Raw genomic sequence first — 20,665 nt, 5'->3', positions numbered from 1 at the left:
CACTGGGTCACACTGAGAAACCAAATTATTATTATAACACACAGTAGTACCACCAGAAATAAAATCAAGGAAAGCAATATGCACAAACTAAATGTGCAATCAGGTTTGTAATTTAGTGAGAAAAAAAGTTTTTCTGGGAAAGTGTTTCCAACTCATCCATGTGTCCAACCAGGAGATCCAAACTGTTCAAGTCTTAACTAAAAACGTAAACAGCTCCAATCGTCAGTTAAAGGTCTAACTTAAATAGGTGGCATTAAACATAAATGGAAATGAAGTAATTCTTACTTTCTTTGGTAGCTGCTGAAACTGTCTGAGATGTTTGACTTGTGTCCTTCACTGCTGCACTCTCCTCCATGGACCTCTCACTCATGTTACTGCTGCTTTCACTGTTGATCTCTTTACCTTCATCAGCCTCTTCTGTTGAAGAGTCAAAGACAACAAATATCAGAAATTAGAAATTAGCTAGTTCATGTATTTTTTGACACCATTGTAAAACTTGAACTGAACAGAATTGAAATGACAATAATCTTACCTCATAACAATGTTGTGTGTTGAAATATATCAGAAATTAACTGAACAGAACTGAACAGAATTGAAATGACAATAGTAAACATGTATGTAACATTGTGATCCGACCCTCTCACTGAAGTTACATAGTGCAGAAACAAGTGATGGGGACAGAGTGGCTGAGACAGAGACACCATTCACCTCACCTATGTTTATTTACTAAATAAATCAGGGTGAATAAATGAAAGGGTGATTTAAACAAACAACAATGATAACAGAAAATGTGGAGACTATATGATTAAGGTAATGGGATTATATGAACATGAGCAGATGGTAAAGTCCCGAGTCTGGGAAGCATTCAAATATTACGGGAGTAATTTTGACACTAACGAGACCCTAACCGGATTTTTCTTAATAAAAGATTATTATGAATGTCAAGAGACACCAACTCAGTACATGCGTGTGAATCCAGCAGTATGCAAGGTGCTTAGCCTACTTTGTCTGGAGAGTTGGGACGTCCACCACTTTGAGTCTTTCCGCCAGAGTTGGTGGCTCGACTGCGGGCTTGCAGTGCCGGTCCAAGAGCCAGAGGGAAGTCGCGGTTCATCCGATCTCACAGTGGGTGGCTTTCTCGTCCCAGTGTCGGAGGGAGAGCGCAACTCGTCCAGTACTCAGCAGGATGGTCCCGGTCCGCTGCCCAGTGGGGTGGCACCGCTTGTGAGCGTTGGAGGCAGGCCGGTCTCGGCTTGGCACAAAGTCTTTCTTTCGTTGCAAACCGCTCGCACGGATTGTTGAAGCAGGCAGTTACTGCACGTCTTTACTAATGGTGTTGGTCTTAATAAAGATCTTCTTCTTCTTGCATGGAGTGGTGGCTCTTAACTTCTGATTGAACTAATTCAACTTTCTTGACGAAAATAACTAGAGAATAACGCTGGCCGGGCGCGTCCTCAGTTATTACTCAATACAAGACGAATTAAATTAAATTCACTTCCACTGAATAAAATAGTGATACTTAACAAAAACTATCAAAGCAGAACTTTGTTCTGTTAGCATTTAACAAAACGAAAGCACTTAAAGCAAGTGCGTCCACACCTCGAAATTATAAAAATTAGGTAAAATCACACGTGGTCAATTTTGCGGAGATTTCTGCCTAAGAGCGTGTCGCAAAAGTAGAGAGTAAAGTAAAGGGTTGAAAAATTTAAAAAGAAAAAAAGAAAAGGAAGAGTTTAAAAAGAAGAGAGCGAGAGAGAGCTGTCTCTCGGTTTTGTAGTCCCGAGTGGCAGGCGGGACCCGAGGGGCGGGCTGACGATGTTCACACTGTAGACCATATCATAAGCCTACACTCACGAAAATTAATTAAATTGAAACTATCGATTTAATGTTTCGAGATCATGCTTCGCCTTTCTCAGAACTTTACTATGGCAAAATAGATGGACTTTGTCTAACAATGAAATAATATGACCTGATTAAAATCACTGAACATTTAAAAGAAATTAACACTGGATCAAAACATAAAAACACACTTGAAGATACAGTAGAACTGATAGAATTGATCACTTATACGCATTTCGTCTAGTTCTAGCTTAATACTTGTAAACAAAAACATATCAGAGACTTTTACTGGTAATCAAGAAAAACGTTTAGACAAAAGGTCTCCCGACAGTCTAGTCCAATCGTACCAGGACTCACCACTAGAGGGTACTGTGGTTCCACCAAACAAGACACATTTAAAAATTAAACTTGATTTCAGTCAAATTTCATCACAGAGAAACAGGAAAAAGATCAGTTTTATGAACTTCTTTTACTGACTCTTAATTTGTTAGAATTAAGAGGGTGAGATCCTGACTTAATGGTTAATTAGAAATGGTCTGAAATCTGGAAGAATACAGGGGCCATTTGAATGGAATGTCCCACAGATAGTGAGACCAGATGTGTCGTAAATAACAAAAGACAGTAAGAGCATAGAACAACAAGTCAGAAGGTGTCTGGTGTCCACTCTGGAGAGTGTGTTTGTGGATCAGAAGTCAGAGAGACAGAGAGAGTGAGAGAGAGAGAGACATCAGACGTGGTTACCTAATTTGCAATTGCAAAGACATTTTTAATTAACACATCCTTGTGACAATCTAGTTCCTGTCCCTCCTGATGTGGAGAGAGTAGATGTCTCCATGCTGGCCTCAGGTTGACCTGAGTGAGAAGTTTGACTGTTTTGAGGGGGAAGAAACTCCAAATAGGAGTACAGGTTGTAAATTGATTAAAAAGGGTCTTCATCGGAAGGTTTTATGGTCAAGGAAAACACTGTTCTCTCTGCCAGGTGATAAGGTGGCAGACTGGAAGGCGCCTTCTTCCTGTGAATAGTCTTCATCCAGATGAAAAGAGTTGATGATAATAAACAGGGCCTCAATGTAATGCGGAGGCAATGGACATGTGTTCCTACATTTTAATTATAAAAATGTTTGCAGAAATGCAAAACAACAACAAATGGAAATGAAGTAATTCTTACTTTCTTTGGTAGCTGTTGAAACTGTCTGAGATGTTTGACTTGTGTCCTTCACTGCTGCACTCTCCTCCATGGACCTCTCACTCGTGTTACTGCTGCTTTCACTGTTGATCTCTTTACCTTCATCAGCCTCTTCTGCTGAAGGGTCAAAGATAACAAATATCAGATTAGATTAGTTCTTGTATTTCTTCAAACCTGTATGAAGCTTGAGCTGAATAGATTGAAAATTTAAAATAATGTTACTTTTAAAATTCATATTAATATACAACCCTCAAAATCATTTAAATTTCACCTTTATCAGTGGCTACAGATGGGATCACAGACTTGTTTTCAGTATCTTCTCCCTCTCCCGTGCTATCTATACAAAATAGAGATTATGTGTTTTAATATTAAAGCAACATTATGTAGACAGTTTCTGTATTTCTCTGTCCCTGAAGGTGATGGGCCCACAGGGCAACAGCTCCATGTACTTTGTTCAGGCTGTGCCTGGCTGATACCCATGGGTCAATGCAAGGCCACCAGACGCTCTCCAACGAGCTCACCTCCCCTTTGACATTTCAGTTATTTAAAAAGGTACAATAACTGACTTTTGACTTCATGGGGGCAGCAAAAACAAGTTGTGAACACTGCATTTAGATATTCTGAGTTGATATCGTGAACTTGTTAGCAAACTGTTGCATATTTATACATTCAGTAGTTAGAAAACATTAACATTTAATGAGACTCATGTTTCAGTTACCTGAAAAACACAAGTCCATTATTCAAAATGTTTTTGGTCTGTGTTTGGTCTCCACCAACTCTGAAATATCTGTACATTTTATCTTGATAAAGCAATGAAGGTGTTATCTAAGAATGCCAACATTAAAATCTCTCCTGTTTGATTTTGCTGAAACACTGATGAATCTATGCTTTCTTCTTCATGGGATTTGTGGTCCAGGTGTTCTTTCTGTTCTTTATTTTCATCACACATCGGTCCACTGTAGCAGTGTGGATCATTTACCATAACATCTATTTTATCCAACAGAGCTATGATCTCTTTTTCATCCATCATACTTCTTGTACATGTGTGATATCTTTTTTCAGCAAACCTGCTGTTGGATTTCAGCTCTGTCAGCGCACTTTCACATTTTTCATCTGACTCGTGAGTCACAACTGTCATTAAATAAGCGAGTGAGCCATTCCCAAAAGCTTTTTCTAACCACTGCACTCCTGAGCTGTAATGGCTGTTATGCAGACCATTTGGAAACAGTAAGAGAAAGGCATGAATTCCCTCATTTAATAGGAATTGGTAAGTGTTTTGTAGGCCAAGCATGTTAATGACAGATGTGCCTACCACATAAATCATACAGTTTGGCTGAAAACTGTTTCACATCTTCCTGCTCATCATGATCAAGTAAGATGTTTTTAGATCCAATCTCAATAGAATTTGTGTCACCAATTAACACAAGTGAGAGTTCAGGCAGCACTGAAAAAAACAAATAAAACATCAAAATGTTAAACTGCAGAAATCATCTAAAAACAACAGTATCAAAGCTATACAGAGTTTGCAGAAAACCAATGACACAATCAAAGGTAATAAACAAATCTCACATTCTCAAAATTAGTTGAGTAAGTTACATTTAAGTTTGTTACCGTTCTCATTGGATGCAGATTGTAGGAGATACACTAATAATAAATGTAATTCATTAATCACTGGCGATTAATAAAACACTCGTTAATGGGGCACCACCTCCGTTGTTTTGTCTATTTGAATAATCCGGAGGTAATTAATCAAATTCGACTGGACAAGTTTAACTTGTATCAATTCTAATCAATTTCAGATCAATTTATTCAATCTCATAAATGAAGTAGTAAATTCTACACATATCCATCGGTTCTCCACATTAAAAACAAACCTGCACAGACAACGACATACGGTTAAATATGTTTATTGACTAAATAATTCAGGTTAAATAAATGAAGTGGCAATTTAAATGAATAACAACAGGTAACAGGAGATATGGAATAACTAAGTAATGGGTTACTAGTGGAATATGGGCTGATGGTGAGATCACAAGTTAGGTTGAAGCATTTAAATATTACGGGAGTAATTTTTAATACTAACGAGACCCTAACCGAATTTCTCTTAAGTTAAAAGATCAGAATCAGAGCCATAGACACCATCTCATGTATCATGTGTGAATCCAGCTTTTGTGAGTGATGGAGAACCTACTTTCTTAGTAGAGTTGCGGAGTCCGCGGCAGCGGATTCCCTCGGGTGATTTGCGGCTCTAGCTGGCAGTCCCGGTCCAATGGCCGAGGGTCAGCTCGTCCGGTATCAGTCGGTTGGGCACCTCGGTCCGATGTCTTAGGAAGAGGGCAGCTGGTCCCGTACCGACCCGGTGAGATCTTGGCTCAGTGCCCAGCGGGATGGTACCGCTAGCGAGCGCTGGGGGCTTGTCAAAGAGTCTGTCTTTCGTTGGAAAACTGCTTGCACGGTCTCGGACACAGCAAGTTGCTGTAGTGTCGTGATGATGATTGTGATAAAGATGTTCTTCTTCGTTTCTTCGAGTGGTCCTCAGGCTCTGACTTTGTAAACTAAATTTAACTTCTTGAATGAAATAACTGAGGATGATACGTTGATCAGGCGGATCTTCCGTTGTTAGTTAATGCAAGGTAATCTAAATTAAGTTCACTTCTTCAAAAGCAGGTTACGATACTTAACTGTATAAAACAAATTAAAACAGAACTTTGTTCTGGTACAAACTTAATAAAAGAAGCTAATCAATACTGCGAAAAATATAAAAGTGAGAAAAATCAACACGTGAGCACTTCTGCTGAGATCGCTGTCTTGGAGCGTGTTTCAAAGTAAGGTAAAGAGCTTCAAAATTAAGTTACAAAAGAAAAACTTAAACAACAACTAAAAACTGAAAACTACTAAAAAAACAAAACTGAAAAAACTGGACTCCAGAGAAGCGATGTCTCCCTGTTTTTCTATCTCCAAATGGCAGCCGTGTCGTGGGCGGGGCTTGCCGGCTTTTGTCTCCAAGATTTAGTGGAGGTGTGAAGATTCACAGAAACTCACTAAACTAAACCGTGCTTCACCTTTCACAGAATCTCACCATGGCTCAATAGATGTACTTTGTCTATCATGAAAAAATTATGACGTGATTAAAATCAATTATACATATTTCTCCTAGTTCTAGCTTAATACTTGTTAAACAAAGACATATCAGAGACATTTACTGGTTATAACCGTGAACATATTAAACAGAATATTTCTCGTCCAACTGTACCAGGACTCACCATCAGGAGGTGCTGTGGTTCCACCGAACACAGTACAGATTAAACATTAAAACTTGATCTCAGTCAATCTTAATCGTAGAGAAACGGGAAAAAGATCAGTTTTATGAACTCCTTTTACTGTTTCTTAATGTGTTAGAACTAAGAGGGTGAGATACTGACTTAATGGTTAATTAGAAATGGTCTGAAATCTGGAAGAATACAGAGGCCATTTGAATGGAATGTCCCACAGATAGTGAGACCAGATGTGTCGTAAATAACAGAAGACAGAGTGAGAGCATAGAACAAACACCAGAAGGTGTCTGGTGTCCACTCTGGAGAGTGTGTTTGTGAATCAGAAGTCAGAGAGACAGAGAGGGTGAGAGAGAGAGAGGCATCAGACGTGTTACTTAATTTCCAAATGTAAAGACTCTGTATTAACACGGTCTCTGATGACCAGATAGCTCCGGTCCCTCCTGATGTGGAGAGGATAGGTAACTCCATGCTCACTCAGACTGACCTGTGAGGGAAGAATTTATCTGTTTGGAGGGGAAAGTAAGTTCAAAAATGGGAGTTTAGTTGTAAATTAATTAAAACTGTCCTCATTTGAAGTCTTTATGGTCCAGGAAAACACTGTCCTCTCTGCCAGGAGATAAGGTGGCAGCCTGTAGCCTGTAAATCGTCTTCATCCAGATGAAAAGAGTTAACAAGAACAACAGGGCCTCAATGTAATGCAGAGGCGATGGACATGTGTTCCTACAAGATGATCCTGATTTGATTTCAGACCCTCCACCTGTGTCATTATTGTTCTCTGACTGCTGATCTTCATCAGGTTCATTCACTGGATCAAACTGAGAAAATGGATAATTTTATTGACCAACTCATCACATCAGACCCACTGAGATGAAGATGTGTTTTGAAAGCTTACATTTACCTTGGTTTCATCTTCACTCTCCTGTAACTCCTCCACTGCAGGGTCATGTTGGAATATCAGAATAAACATGATGAGCATAAACGCATTGTAATGGTAAACTCCTTGTCTTAAGTTTATTTTAATTTGTTTTTAAACTTTTAAATTACCCTTTATATCTGTCTCAGGCGGTGTTACAGAGTTGACATCCGACTGTTACGGCCCTGCATGTGTGTGTATGTGTGTGTATGTGTCTTGTCTTCCCCGTTTTGGTCTCTCCCTCTTGCTCAGTCGCTCTCCGGCCCCGCATCAGGCTCCTCCCTTGCCCCGGTGCCAGTGGCGGGTCCTGATTGGTGCGGCTCCATCTGGTGCAGGAGCGCCAATCCGAGGGCGACAATCAGGGACTGGAGTTTTCAAATGGTCCGTCGGCTTGTCAGTCGTGGCGACTGATCCCGGTGGCCAGCTCGCCTCGCTTTGTTTGACATGGTTGTGTTCTGTGGATTGTGTCGGGGTACTGGGCCAGGGCTAGATTGTTTCGCTATTGAAATCACACACACATTAGGTGTTTATGGTATTAGATTTCACTAGAATTAGGGGGTGCTGTTCACTTTGTATGTTCTGTTTTATCGCCATGTCGGGGTGGGTTTTATTTTTATTGTTTGTCTGTTTAAAATTGGCATAACTCTGGAATCAGAGTCTCTTTTGGTTATATTCATTTGTTGATTTGAGCAGCATCCACCGGCCCTTTTCCCCCTTCCAGCATCCTCAGTTTTTGTATTGTTTCTCCTTTGACAAATTGTGGCGAATAAATTATTTAAATTCCAACTTTAATATCTGGTTTTATGTTGCTTCCTTCCCCTAACGAGCTGGGTTGTAACATAAATGGGGGCTCGTCCAGAATAGTTTAACCATTAAACTTTTTTTTTTTTAAATTAAATGAGTTGTTATTCATAGCCAAGGTTTGTTGGAGGAGGAAGGGTCAGCCACACTGGTAACCATGTCACTGTTTGATTTGGAGTTTTTCTTAGCCAATCCTTCCCTTATCCAAATTGACAGATGCCGCAAAGATGATTTGGCCAAAATAGCAAGGCACTTCAGTATTGCTTACCCAAAACAGATACTTAAGGCTCTAGTTGTTGATACATTGTTGGAGATGGAGCTTCTTGCATTGCCGGCGCAGTCAGAGTCCGCTGTGCTGAAGGACTACACCCAGCTTGAGATGGCTGGTAGTCAAACGCACGAACCTCCCGGTGTGCAAGCAGTCTCAGGATTGGAGGGTGGGATAGGCGATCGGATGGAAACTCTGTTCACGCTGCCTCGCTATGATCCTCTCTCTTCTGCCAGCTCTGGGTCCAGAGATGGGGCACGGCTGAAAGTGCGCCTCGCCCGTCTCTAAATGGAAGCCCAAGAGAAAGCGCAAAACCGGCAGGCACAGTTGCAATACCAGCTCGAAATCAGAAAGCTGGAAATTGAAGCTGACAAAGCTGTCAGGCTGCATCAGTTGGAGCGCGAGTCTCAAAAGGAGACGCAGGTGCTGCACGCACCTACTGATGCCGGTGTGAGAGCTTCATCTACCTCCACTGTAACTCATAGTGCATTTGATGTCAGTAAGCATGTAGCTTTGGTGCCAATATTTCGTGAATCTGAAGTGGATTCTTATTTTGGTGCTTTCGAGCGCATTGCCGCGGCGTTACAGTGGCCGCCAGAAATTTGGCCTCTTTTGTTGCAGTGCAAAATCCACGGGAAAGCACAAGAAGCCATAGCCGCTCTTCCTGTGGAGGATAGTTTAACATATGATTCGGTAAAATCCGCTATTCTGCGCGCTTATGAATTGGTCCCTGAAGCGTACAGACAAAAATTTAGAAACCACAGAAAAGGCCTGAATCAGACTTATGTTCAGTTCGCCAGGGAAAAGGGAATCCTTTTTGATAAGTGGAGTAACACGTGCAAAGCCAATGATTTTGCATCATTACGGGATTTGATCTTATTGGAAGAGTTTAAGAAATGTTTGCCTGACCGTGTGGTGTATCTAAATGAGCAGAAGGTAAATGTGCTGTCTTCAGCAGCTGTATTAGCCGATGAATATGCACTAACCCACAAGACTATCTTTCCGTCAGTCTCGGCTGATAAGCCTCGTTACGCACCGGCTGTGCAGACCAATTCCCCTAAGTTGAGCAACCAAAAGAAAGAAGAGAGAGAGTGTTTTTATTGCCACAGAACTGGACATGTCATCGCCAACTGTCTGACTCTTAAAAGAAAAGAGCAGCCGCAGCCTTCGCCGAGTGCGTCGCAACCAAAAGGCATTGGGTTAATTAAATCAGAGCCGCGCATTCCCACCAGTGACTGTAATCACCCCGATGGCTGTTTCAAACCGTTCATATTTGACGGGATGGTATCGCTGACAGGTGAGTCTGGTGACCAGTGGCCGGTGCGTATTTTGCGCTACACTGGCGGCTCCCAGTCTGTCATACTCTCCAGCGCATTGTCTTTTTCAGAGCAGTCCGCATGCAGTTATGGTATTGTGCTGTGTGGCATCAAGATGGGTTATATCCCTCAGCCAGTACACCGCGTACACATACAATCCAAATTGGTCACTGGTTTCTTCCCTGTAGCTGTTTCCCCTGCTCTGCCCATCTCAGGAATAACTCTTTTAATGGGCAACGACATAGCTGGTGTCAAAGTGACTCCTGACCTGGAAGTGTTAGACATTCCCCAGAGCATGGAGTCAGGCAAAGTAACACAAAAACACACTGATTTGCTTCCCTCCTGTGCAGTCACTCGTGCGCAAGCACGCAGAAATAATGATGTTTCGCTATCTAACAGCATACTTATGCCAGTTTTTTCAGGAGAAGTTGACGCGGAAAACAAGATGGAGAGTAACGCTGCGACCCCCAGAGAGCATGAAAACGGCGCCAAGCAGGTGCAAATCACCAGCCCAGGGATGCCACCTCCTGAGAGCATATCTTTACCGGTGACACGGGAACGTTTGGGTGCTGTTCAAGGGGCTGATCCAACATTAAAGAGGTGTTTTTCAAATGTGGTGAGTGCTGACAAAGCCGAGGGTGAGAAAGTGGTTTATTTACTAAACGACAACATTTTGGTGCGTAGATGGTCTCCTTCCGCCACTGTTAACAAAGATTGGAGTGCAGTCTACCAGATAGTAGTACCTGCTGAGTACCGTAATCCTGTTCTGTGTGTGGCTCACGAAAGTCAATGGGCAGGACATCTAGGCGTAATTAAAACGTATCAACTCATCCTCAGACACTTCTTCTAGCCTGGTCTAAAAGCTGATGTGGCTGGATATTGTCGGTGTTGCCACGTTTGTCAGCTGGCAGGTAAGCCCAATCAGGTTATTTCCCCAGCCCCACTGCATCCGATACCTGCGTTAGGAGAGCCGTTTGAGCGAGTGATAGTAGATTGTGTTAGGCCTTTGCCTTGGACCAAAAGTGGAAATGAATATCTCCTTACCATCAAGTGTGCTGCCACCCGTTTTCCTGAAGCAGTCCCGCTGCGCAAAATAACCAGCTCCGTTGTAAAAGCCCTGACCAAATTCTTTTCCACCTTCGACCGACTCTTCAGCCCTTCCAGCTGGTGTCTTGTCTTGGTTCTCCTCCTTCATTTTATCTGTTCTTCATGCTTTATAAAGAACAAGGGCAAAGTCAGTTAGACAAATACTGTGATAAACTATTACTGCAAGATTGAATCACCAAAGCTGAATGGGCAAAGGCTAAAGGCTGCTGGACTACTGAATGGAAAAGTCCCACTGCAGCCAGTGTTTCTTCCTGTTAACACTCTTTCTCAAACTAAGAATGGGCTGTGGTTAATAGTTGGACGTTATACCATCACTACCAGACGCTGTCGTTTCAGCATGATTAACATCATTAGCATGGATTGCAATAGTGTGGTGGGGTATACTCCCCTAGTACACAGCAAGGTGTAGTGCTGGTGAATGCTGCCTGGACTCAACTCCTCCCCCAACAAATTCCCTAATCAGGGCCAAGCTGAAGCACTTGTGTGCCATTTCTGCCTCTGCTTCCTGCTCTGTCTCTGCTGTGGCTGTCCATGTGAGGAATCCCTGTTTGTCCCTTACCAGAGTGTTTTCTGTTTTTATGTCTGGTGCATGAGTGGTGAGTAGGCTTAGTTTTGAAAATGTATATTAACATGCAGTGAGCCTAGCTAATTTTAGCTTCCCCTTTTTTCAGTAATAACACTGCTGTTTTGTCCACAGTTTTGCCTTCAGTTCTGTGTTTAATGTTTTAATGTGAAATTGCGTTCATATGTCGTTGCTTTCATTTTGAATTCTGTAATATCTACTATATACAGGCACCACAAATAACTGGGGGCTAGTTTGACAAGGAGGCGAGGATGTTGACAATTGTAGTGGAAATTCTCCTTTGTGAGGTTGAGAGTTGCTAAATCGCAGAAGAATTGTAGACTCTGCGTGATGAATCAGATCTCTTTAATACATGCAGCATGGAGAGAAGACCTGAAGTGTTCTCTCTAGTCTTCCAAATGTTTCTGCCTTAAATACAGTGGTTGCATACTTTACGACAGTCATGAATTACTTCTTCCCAAAGCAATGACCCCCTGGTGTTTGTTTTGATCATGTCTTTCCCAGGGCAGTGACCATTTGCTGTTTCATTGAAATGTAAATGTCATCTTATAATCCTTCCTGTAACCACCTCAGGCAGAGAGAATTGCCCTCCACGTGACTTTATGACCCTTACACCTAAGGAGGATTATCCCCTCCTCCTCTCACATCCTGATATGGTCTTTACAGTACATTGATTACTGAATGGAAAACTATTTAATTTCTCACACCATACAACAAATAGTACGGGGAGAAACCTGTGGCCTCGTGCTTTGTACAATTATATGCATGAAGTACATGGGGTAGGTGGTCCTTCCAATTCTCCTTCTCTTTCTATCCCAGGGTGCGGAGCATCTGCAGTAGTGTGCGATTGAGTCTTTCTGCAGGATTGCCCTGGGGGTGGTAAGGAGAGGTTCTCGAGTGGGCGACACCAGCTAACTGTCTGAGAGTTTTGAAGAGTTCATTCTCAAACTCTCGACCCTGGTTGTGGTGGAGTTTGGCCGGGTATCCAAATCTGGGAATGAAATCGTTGAAAATCCGGTCAGCCGCTGTTCTACCAGCCTTATTCCTGGTGGGGTAGGCTTGCGCGAAATCTGGTGAAGTGGTCAACCACTACGAAGATATACTCGCATCCACCTCTGCAGGCCTCCAGGTGAAGGAAAACGATGCACACCAGCTCGAGGGGCGAATTTGATGTAATACTCCCCATTGGTGCTCTTTCGTGTGTGGCTGGCTTCTTCTGTTTAATGCAAGAGCACTTTCTGGTCACATACTCCTCTATCTCTCTTTTCATAAAAGGCCAATAAAAGCGCTCCCTCGCTATCCTCTATGTGTAATCTGCTCCACTCTCTTAACAGCCTTCTCGTGTGTGTGTCACTTTTCCCTCTGTCATCCTCTGTTAGTGGTGTGTCGTTTTCCTTCAGCTCCATAACTTTTCCAATAGCAGGGTCTTTTCTTTGTTCTCTCACCAGCTCGTCGTGACTGATTTCCTGCAGAGACTCAATGTGAGGTTGGCTATGGGATGTTAAGTTGAGGGCTGCCACCCAGGCCACATCTCCCTGTTGTGCTCTCCGGCTTCCTTCCCATACAGCACATACTGCTTCCTCCGATAACTCTTCGGAACACTCAGTCATGAAGGTGTCGATGTCCAGGGGGCAGCGTGACAAGGTGTCGGCATCAATGTTGGTTTTGCCTGGCCGGTATTTGATGTCAAATTGGAAATCGGCCGGCTGTCCCACCCACCGGTGACCCACTGCGTTGAGCTTGGCAGTACTCAGGATATAGATGAGGGGATTATTGTCCGTGAAGACTGTGAAATGTGGGGCGTAGAACAGATAATCCCGGAATTTATCACATACCGCCCACTTCAACGCCAGGAATTCGAGCTTTCCACTGTGTAGGTGGTAATTCTGTTCCGCTGGTGTTAGTGTGCGTGACCCATATCCAATCACCCTCATTTTCCCATCCTGGTTCTAATAAAGAACTGCACCAAGACCTTTTTGGGAGGCATCTGTGTGGAGTGTAAAGGGGCGGTCGAAATCGGGATATGCCAACACTGGGGGTTTGGTCAGCCGATCCACAAGCTGCTCAAGGATCTGTTGGTGTTGCATGGTCCACTCTACCGGGGTTCGGGAGGACTGCTGGTGGCCTTTCGTTTTCCCTTGTGGCGGCTTAGGTTGAGGGGCGTCGGCCTTTGATTGGAGCAGGTCGTATAGGGGCTTGGCTATACGTGAGAAGTCCTGCACGTATGTTCAATAATAGCTCAGGAACCCAAGCAACTGCCTGACATCCCCAACTGTTTGTGGTGTTTTGTTTTTCAGTGCCTGTACTGCTTCAAGGTCTTTGGGGTCCATTTTTACCCCTTCCACTGACACCAACCGGCCTACATATCGGACCTCTCTGCGGAAGAGCTCGCATTTCTCCGGCTTCAGCTTAACCCTGTGGCGTTGTAAGGCTTGGAGGACTCTGTGTAACACCTGCACATGCTCATCAAAGGACTTGGAGAAGCACAACACGTCGTCGAGGTAAGGGATGCAGCTCTCATCTCTCAGCGTTTCGAGCATCCCTTCCATGCTCCTTTGAAAAGCTGCTGGTGCATTCGACAACCCAAAAGGTATACCCACTCATAGAGCCCCCATGGGGTTGTGAATGCAGTCAGGTGCCTTGATCCTTCTGCAATAAAGCCTTGGTGTGAAGCTTTTCCCTGATCCAGGATCGAAAACCAGGCATATCCTCCCAGGAAGTCAGTGAGGTCCTGGATTCTTGGAAGAGGGTGACGGTCCGACACAGTTTTATTGTTGAGGAGCCGGTAGTCCACACACAGGCGTAATGACCCATCTTTCTTTCTGACACAGATGACAGGAGCTGCGTAAGGTGACTGGGACTTCACGATCCAACCTTTAACTATCAGCTTCTGGATGTACTCCTTAACTTCCCTGTAGAGTGGCTTTGGGATGGATGCATAGGCTCTCTGAACTGGGATGTCATCCTTAGTCCTGATCTCCATCTGTAGGGAGGGGATGCATCCTATGTCGTCGTTGTTACGGGAGAATGCTCCACATTCCTCGTAGAGCACTTCCTTCACCCCCTGTTGTTGTTCAGGGCTGAGGTGACTGATATCAACCGGAGGAAGCCAGGACTCGGGGGGAGAGGTGCGGGGAGAAGTGATGTCATTCACCTCGACTGTTGTCATCTTTCTTGGTGTGGGATCAGTCTGAGGTGACTCTGGTGCATCTGTCTCAAGGACCTTGATGACGGGTTGGATGTTTCCCAGGGAGGTTCTCTTTGGCAGGGTGACCTCATGTTTGGAGTGGTTGGAGATGGGCACCTTAACATAAGGCCATCGGGTGTTATTGATTTCCAAGAGGCCTTCTCCTACACTCAACTGTCCTAAGGCAGCACTTTCCTCAGCAGTTCATATAGAACAAGAGGGTCAGAGGCATCAAAGTTTGGGGGTACCCTACACCACACGTGCTGTTCTGCCAGGGGGAATGATAGCATGGTCTTTGCCCACTCTTATAGTGGCTGGATCACAGTATGTCCTAGGTGGCGCCTGAACGAAACTCACAATGGCCTCCGCCTGTTCTTCCTCTATTCCAAATGCACTGCGGAGTAGGCTGATGACCGTTGCAACTGCCTCGCCAGAGGACTCCTTCCTTCTGATATTCTCCTCCAGTACATTGGCTCCTACAAGGGGCTGAGGCAGTGGCAGCTGGCTGACGAGGAAAGGGGCCTGTATGGTGAGATTTGGGTCATCATTCCCTGCTAGGTTGACAGTGAGCTCAACCCATCCACTGTATGGAACAGCATGGCCAGTGACTGCATAGACGCCAAATTCTTCCTCTAAGAGCTCAGAAAGAGGTCTCACTGTATAATTGGGGATGTGAGTGTTAGTCCATCCTTGGTCGATTATGCTCACTTGCGAGCCTGAATCAAACAGGACCGTTGCTGGATAACCGCCAATCAAGCATTTCAGCAGACTTTTCTTTCCGACTAGGGGTGCCTTGCAGGTGATGGTACTCTGGCAGGTAAGTGTGTGTGGCTTTTGTTGTTGGTTTTGCTTGGAGTGTCTTGTTATTCGATTGGGGAAGTGGCCTACTACTTGGGACCGTAGCTGCTCACCGGTCCCTGAGTGTCCCTCCACAGAGACCGAGCCCCATTTCCCTGCACCTTGACTCATTTCAAACATCCCACTGTTCTGTGTCCTGCCTCCCCACACACGAAACAGTGGTTACACTCCTGTACATTCTGCTCAGTACATTTTGGACAACAAGCTGTTCTACCTCTCACATGGACTGCAGGTTGTCTCAGCTGTGGTTGGGTAAGTCTGCTGGGGGGTGGCTGGATGTGGGCTGGCATATTTAGAGGGTGAGACCCCTGAGTGTTTGCTGTCCACATATCAATCAAAGAAGCCACCATGTGTGTCAGGGTTTCCACCTCAGCACTGAGCTGTTGTATTGTCTGGAGATTTTTATTGTCTGTTGCTGTATCCCGTGCCTTGTCATTGTTGTGACAATCTCCCGTCTCAACCTTGGCACTGTGCGCTTGTGTTGTCTTTTGTCGGGAAGGTTGGCCAAGTCTGCGCTGGTGCTCATTCTCATCGCTTATTATTTTCATGACCTGGCGAAGGATTACCTCATCTGTGACTTGGTTGTTTGAGATTAGAGGCCTCAGTCTCTGCCGGAGGTCAGCATGTTTTGTCCCCAAGCCCTGATAGATGGTGTGAAGGAAGACTTCTTGGGTGGTCTTAGGATCGTATGAAATGTCTGTACTGGTCTGCCGGGACTGGAAAAGGAGTTTCTGCTTGAGCCCAATCATGCGGTACAGAAACTGCTGGGGTGATTCTTGGTCTGATTGCCTGGCGCACATCAATTCCTGGAACATCTCAGTCACTGCTTTCTCACCAAGGTGGGATCTGAGGAAGCCTTTGAGTTCAGATACTGTGATTGAATCTTTGTTTACAAGCATATCCTTAAAGGCTCCTGGTTTGATGATCCTCAACACCCCTCTGACCACCTCTGCCTCTGCGAAGCCCTCTTTCACTCCCTCGTCGATTTGTTTACCGATATTGTTGTAATTTAAATCAGAGTTCTGATCTCCAACCTGACCACCATGTACCTTGAAGTCTCTGCGCTGCAGGTAGGAGAGGTCCTTCAGAACTACTGGTCTCTCAGAGATCATCTGTGGCAAACAGTATGACTCCGACTCATCTTGGTGGGGATAAGTTGTGGTTGGTGGGGTTGCTGTAGATTCACATCGTCTGAGTTTTTCCCCCAGCTCTTCATATACTTGTCTCAGTCCTTCCACTGACTGTGTCATTGTATTGATATGAGTGTTAGGGCGGGGTTGTGGTTGCATTACTGTGCTGTTAGAGTGAGAATGAGGTTGTGATGCAGAGTTTGGGATTGTAGTGGATGGACTGTGACTAGGTGTAACATGTGTGTTACCATCACTCAATGCACCAACTGGAAAATTAACAGGAGCATCAGCATTCATTACTTTACATATCAAATCATTTGAAACCAACAACTGACCCATACCTTCATCCTCAAGTCCTAGTAAAGTGTCAGACTGCATGTGGGAGATGACATACTCCATGCAGCCTTCTTCATCGTTTGGGTTCAGCTCTCTTTAATTTTGACTGTCGATTGCAATGTCTCTTGCAACCTGATAGATGTCGTTGCTCGAGAGCCTGAATAGTTGTTTCTTGATGCTCCATACTAATTTTTTGCAAACTGCTGACATGGTGTGTAGTCCTGATGTCATCTTGTAGTAGTAAATCAGCAGTGTAGTGACTTGGTAAATGGTGTGTGTGTGCGTGTTGACCTCCCGATTACAGGTGAGATCCCCTGATGCTGGTGTGCGATGACCACAGGAGTCAGCAGCGTGACCCTCTGGTAAGTAGCGTGCGCTGGCCTCAGGATCAGCAGTGTGACCCTCTGGTAAGTAGCGTGCGCTGGCCTCAGGATCAGCAGTGCGGCTCCTAAGCGAGGTGAAGATCCCTTTTCTCCACGGTCTCCCTCCTTGGACACCCACGGGTTGACTCCTGGTCCGCAGCAGTGTCTTGTCACTTTAGTCTCGCGGTTCTGGTATCTCTGGATCTGCTCCTCCCCACAGTTTGTTACGAGTTTCAAAGGATGTAACTGGAGTAACAAATGATATTTTGGTTGGGGTTCACTGCTCTCACTCTCCTAAATGAATCCCTGGAAAACAGAATCATGAAATGAATGGATGAAAGAGCGAACCGCCATCTTCTTCTCCAAATCTCCGTCTCTTCATTACAAATTTCCAAAATCATGGTATAAAACAATAAACCTTCCCCAGTGTAATCAATCCGTGTACCCAACGTTCTTTCGTTTTTTCATTTCAAAACCAAATTAAAAAAACGGAAAAACAAGTTTGTTTTTCTGTTATTCTCTTTTAAACCCAGAACGAAAAAACAGGAAAAACAGAATAACACAAAACCACATTTTGTGCCTGTTATTCTGTTTTAAAACAAAAACAGAATAACGTGAAAATTAAGTTTTTGATTTTTATTGTTTTGTTATTTTGATATTCTGAAAATTCGGGGAATGCTGGGAGATTTTTGCGCAGTCAGAGGCGCACGAAGTGAGCCGGAAAGTTGAAATCGCAGACTCTCCAAGTAGAATGGCCGCACTTCAGCCTTAAGCAGATCTAATCTGCGAACTTTTTGAGAGTGGGAAGACACACTCGGAGATCAGAGATGTACTGCAGCGCGAAGGTGCCTTGCAATGCTCCATAATGAGTATGGCGGGTGGGGGGTTGTTCTACCTACAGTTGTTCTACCTGGCGATGACGTAGCGTACACACCACAGACCCGTTATTACCAGACTGGACAGCAGCCGAGAGATTTATTAGGTTAGGCTACACTATTATATCCAATACAATCATGATCTAGTCCGTCTTGAGCCTACAAAATAAAGTTTGAGAAATGTCTGCATGGTGTAGGCTACACCTGCTTATAGTGCAGCTGACAGATGTGCAGCCATATATATTTTCCTCATCGCTACCTGAGCCACCATCTGATCCTTCCTCCCTCACGTCCTGAGGAGTCTCCTGGACATATTCTGTATTCTGTGATTTCCCTCTTTTCATTTCTAACCATTTAGTTTTTGCTGGTAAATGCCCAGTGTCTCCTTTCTTTATCTCTTTCTCTCGCTCGCTTGCTCGCACGCATGCGCGCGATCGCGCCCGATTCACATACCGGTAGGCCTATACAGGTAAAAATAAATGTGATAGTATGAAAACATTAGCCTACATATTGTTGTAAATATTTTTCTCTGACAATAGATTAATAATTATAGTAATAGGTTACAATAACAAATGCTTTTATTTTGAAATAGAAATGTGTTGCGTTGTCCTCCGTTAGTGTAGTAGACGTTAAGTTGCTACAAAGAATCTTCTGGTTGCTAGGTAACGAATCGGACCTTTCCACCTCATCTTTTTTATTTCGCCTCTGTTGTTTTCCTCCTTGTAACTGTTCAGTATTACGTGTTTTAATCAGTAAATATGATCGGCATTCAGCCCTTAGGCTGAGCCGGCGACTCCCCCGGAAAAAGGCAAAGCTTGCCATTGCAGAGACCCTCTATCTTCAGACCACGTTCCGGCTCACTTCCGCAAAAATCTCCCAGCATTCCCCGAATTTTCAGAATATCAAAATAACAAAACAATAAAAATCAAAAACTTAATTTTCACGTTATTCTGTTTTTGTTTTAAAACAGAATAACAGGCACAAAATGTGGTTTTGTAATCTGTGTACCCTTCGTTCTTTCGTTTTTTCGTTTCAAAACCAAATTAAAAAAACGGAATAACAAGTTTGTTTTTCTGTTATTCTCTTTTAAACCCAAAACGAAAAAACAGGAAAAACAGAATAACACAAAACCATATTTTGTGCCTGTTATTCTGTTTTAAAACAAAAACAGAATAACGTGAAAATTAAGTTTTTGATTTTTAATGTTTTGTTATTTTGATATTCTGAAAATTCGGGGAATGCTGGGAGATTTTTGCGGAGTCAGAGGAGCACGAAGTGAGCCGGAACGTGGTCTGAAGATAGAGTGTCTCTGCAATGGCAAGCTTTGTCTTTTTCCAGGGGAGTCACCGACTCAGCCTAAGGGCTGAATGCCGAACACGTAATACTGAACAGTTACAAGGAGGAAAACGACATGGGCGAAATAAAAAAGACGAGGTGGAAAGGTCCGATTCGTTACCTAGCAACCAGAAGATTCTTCGTAGCAACTTAACGTCTACTACACTAACGGAAGACAACGCAACACATTTCTATTTCAAAATAAAATCATTTGTTATTGTAACCTATTACTATAATTATTAATCTATTGTCAGAGAAAAATATTTACAACAATATGTAGGCTAATGTTTTCATACTATCACATTTATTTTTACCTGTATAGGCCTACCGGTATGTGAATCGGGCGCGATCGCGCGCGTGCGACAGAAAGAGAGAAAGAAAGGAGACACCGGGCGTTTACCAGCAAAAACTGAATGGTTAGAAATGAAAAGAGGGAAATCACAGAATACAGAATATGTCCAGGAGACTCCTCAGGACGTGAGGGAGGAAGGATCAGATGGTGGCTCAGGTAGCGATAAGGAAAATATATATGGCTGCACATCTGTCAGCTGCACTATAAGCAGGTGTAGCCTACACCATGCAGACATTTCTCAAACTTTATTTTGTAGGCTCAAGACGGACTAGATCATGATTGTATTGGATATAGTGTAGCCTAACCTAATAAATCTCTCGGCTGCTGTCCAGTCTGGTAATAACGGGTCTGTGGTGTGTAGCTACCCTACGTCATCGCCAGGTGGAACAACCGTAACACCCCCCCCACCCACCTGTTTTTCCTGTTTTTTCGTTATGGGTTTAAAAGAGAATAACAGAAAAAAAAACTTGTTTTTCCGTTTTTTTAATTCCGTTTTGAAACGAAAGAACGAAGGGTACACGGATTTTTTGTGAATCCGTGTACCCTTCGTTCTTTCGCTTTTAACATCTTTTGTCTCTTTTATCTTGTACCGTGCGATCAAAGAGCTATAGCTAGACCCCATTTACTTCGCAATGCATACAAGTCTCAGAGCTCCCCAAAATGCCACCAAACATCAATTTATCTATATTCTTACTCACCATCATCATCAGATTGTAAGTATAAAGATGAAGGATTTTACATTAATACAAGACATCTAAATCATTAATGTATTGTTAGTATCAATAATTCACTCGTATTGTCAGACTACACCCCCTCCTGTGGAAACAGACATGGCACAACTTTGTTCATGAATCAGATTAGTTGGCTGGATAAATAGATAGATACTTTATTCATCCCATAGGGGAAATTCAGGTGTCCAGTAGCTCATAAAAACACACACAA

The 20,665-nt window shown here is 43.5% G+C and overlaps 1 pseudogene; it reads right to left on the bottom strand.

The window, feature by feature from the left end:
• Positions 1–186: 186 nt before the first annotated feature.
• Positions 187–10,793, bottom strand: LOC141019161 (uncharacterized; annotated as a pseudogene).
• Positions 10,794–20,665: the final 9,872 nt, after the last annotated feature.

This window comes from Pagrus major, chromosome 23 (genome assembly GCF_040436345.1).
Source record: "Pagrus major chromosome 23, Pma_NU_1.0".
Classification (NCBI taxonomy): domain Eukaryota; kingdom Metazoa; phylum Chordata; class Actinopteri; order Spariformes; family Sparidae; genus Pagrus; species Pagrus major.
The sequence above is the reverse complement of the archived record's forward strand: the minus strand, read 5'-3'. Positions and strand labels throughout refer to the sequence as shown.